Source organism: Branchiostoma belcheri, unplaced genomic scaffold, assembly GCF_001625305.1.
Source record: "Branchiostoma belcheri isolate BF01 breed outbred unplaced genomic scaffold, Haploidv18h27 scaffold183, whole genome shotgun sequence".
NCBI classification, from domain to species: domain Eukaryota; kingdom Metazoa; phylum Chordata; class Leptocardii; order Amphioxiformes; family Branchiostomatidae; genus Branchiostoma; species Branchiostoma belcheri.
In genome coordinates this window covers 402,763-405,369 of record NW_017803302.1, presented here as the reverse complement: position 1 = coordinate 405,369, position 2,607 = coordinate 402,763, and positions in this window count along the sequence as shown.

Below are 2,607 nucleotides of genomic sequence, written 5' to 3'. Positions count from 1 at the left end.
GTGTCTGTCTTGGAAACTTTGTAGATGTCGTAGGATGTCGTTCCATGGGCAATAGGGCAAATGTACATATAAATACATTATCATAGGACAGAGGACGTATGAAATAAGTACAAAAGATTCAAGCATTCCAAAAAAATGGAATTAAAATCTCCAAGCTGTCTAACAAGAAATGCAGCTTTGTAATTCGGTAGCCAATCACACTTTTGAAGTATTCCTGCCATGTCACATAGCTAAAGTGCCTTTCCACCCCCTGCGATGCCTCCTGCCAGGAAAACACGCAGATGAAGTTGTCTTTCCAGAGAGTTTCAGGCACTGTGACAATGCAACGATAAAAAGCCACCAGAAGAGTGAACGACTAAGAATGATGCGCAACATGGCAGGGACTGATGTAGGTTCGAAACATGTAAAGACGCTTTTGTGTGCCTTACCTGTGTAAAGCTCGAAGCCTGTCCCTGGTTACCCTCTGCACGGGTTTTACAGGTGGGCTTCCCCAGCTCTGGTTTCGGTCCTTGGAACTGCTGGAAAAACAAGAAATAACAGCTTGTGATGCACTGCGAAACTGGCAGCAGGGTAAGGGTTCCGAACTTAAACCAAATTGGTTCTGATCGATGTTGATAATAATGTCCGACAGTGTCCACTTAGCGATGAAGCTTTCGCATGCCTTTGCCAGAATAGAGGTCAGGGAAACAGGCCTTAGTTCGTCCACCGATGGGGGTTATGTTTTAGGTAATGGTATGACTGTCGCTTCGCGCCACTCCTGTGGTACACGCCCTTCATTCAGCGACATGTTTAGTATGTTGGTAAGCGGATGGCTTAGTTCGTACGCGACTTCTTTGAGCGATGTGAGCGTCGTTATACGGACATATGACGGATTGCCCTGGTCCAGATATAAATCGTACAGGTGTTGATGAAGCCATCGTTACATCACCTAAAATAAGACAAAACATGTTTTCAATTTTCATTGTAATTTTCAGACAGTACGAATACTCTACAGAATGTAATACTACGTACTACATTAATGTTATGACTTGTGGGTTGTGATACTAGAGTGGTGTGGCTCTCCCAAACATGGGACCTCCTTTTAACGTCCTATCCGAGGGACGCGCATGAGACATAGGTCAATGTGGTGACTCACGTTTCACACTGATCTGCTCCCAGGATGAGCTGTAGTTTCTCCCTCCCGATTCCACCTGGCTTCTTGAGCTTGAAGCCCTCCACTGTCACTTCCCCTCTTCTCACAGCAGTGTAGGGTCCAACTCACATATTGATATGGAGAAACCCATAATACTCAAATCAAATATTTAGCAGACATGATGAAGATAGCCAGAACAAACTGAAAACGAATAAACAAAACATACGGAAAGAGACGCGAAAATATATAGAACCCCATTTATTTAGAGAGAAGTAACCTCCTTTACACTTAAATGTTTAAATGTATCAGTTGTTAGATCAGCACATTATTGTGACAACATGCCACTTGAAAAGCACAATTACAGGGCTGAGCATTGGCATCAATACTCATTAGCTTTGGTTTATTGACATCTTTTTACACTTAAAGTTTTAGTAATGGGGACTAACTAAATGGAATATATAGATGCTTTGGTTTGGATTTATATAGCGAAACTTAAACCTACAGGTGGAACTCGACTATCTTACGTATTGGATTTAAAGGGCCATAACTGGGATCATCTGACACTGCTGACCCTTTCTAGTACATTTTCCCCAGGCTCTATGCTTGGATAAATACTGTATGTCCTGTTGCAATGTACTCTCTGCATACATGGCCGTCTTCAGACACTGATGACAAATCTGGTGCGTTCTTCACGACCAAGCCGTTAACTGACGCCGAACGTACGCAACTTTAATACGCAGCATTGTGCCGTGTGCCGTGTCCGACATATACTTTGTCCCGTCTTCCCTTTTTTGACATGTAATCGACAGCAACAGGCACCGACAAGCTCCCATCCAACGTGTATATACAGCATGACATGGACACAACAGTGTTAGCAAGACAGCTGGGTCCTCAGTGATCAAGGCATGGAAGGCCATCAGCAGTGCGTGTAGAACGCAACTCTTTGTTGTGTAGCCGGCATTTTTGTTTGCAATGGTGAACCTTGACGGCCCTCCAAGGTTCATTTTGGCCGAAGTGGGTCTTTCTTGTCACCGGATCCCTGCCCAGGGTGCACGGGTCCTCTCAGCAGGTTGACTGTTTTTTTCACCTCCATGGTACTTGATAGATCTGAACAATTCTACAACTTCCTCGTCCCAGTGGACTGGCTGAGAGTTTTTATTCAGTATTTATTTATGTATACCATTTGTAAAAGACCCGTCATTGGGTATAATTATAAGCACTGCCTGTCTGGCTTCGTGAACCTTGCATGCATGTGGGTCAGTGTTTTGGAGACAGTAGACAGTGGAGAGAAGTACAATTCGCCGTCTCGTGACCATCTAATACTGATATTTAAAAATCCACTTTCTGACACCAAGTGCACACAAAGAAGAAAGTACTCGCCACACATCAACCCTATCACAACATAAACATCCCAGACTGTCCAGTACCAGAAATAAAGGCAGAGACAAATTAACATAATACTCGTCGGTCTATTT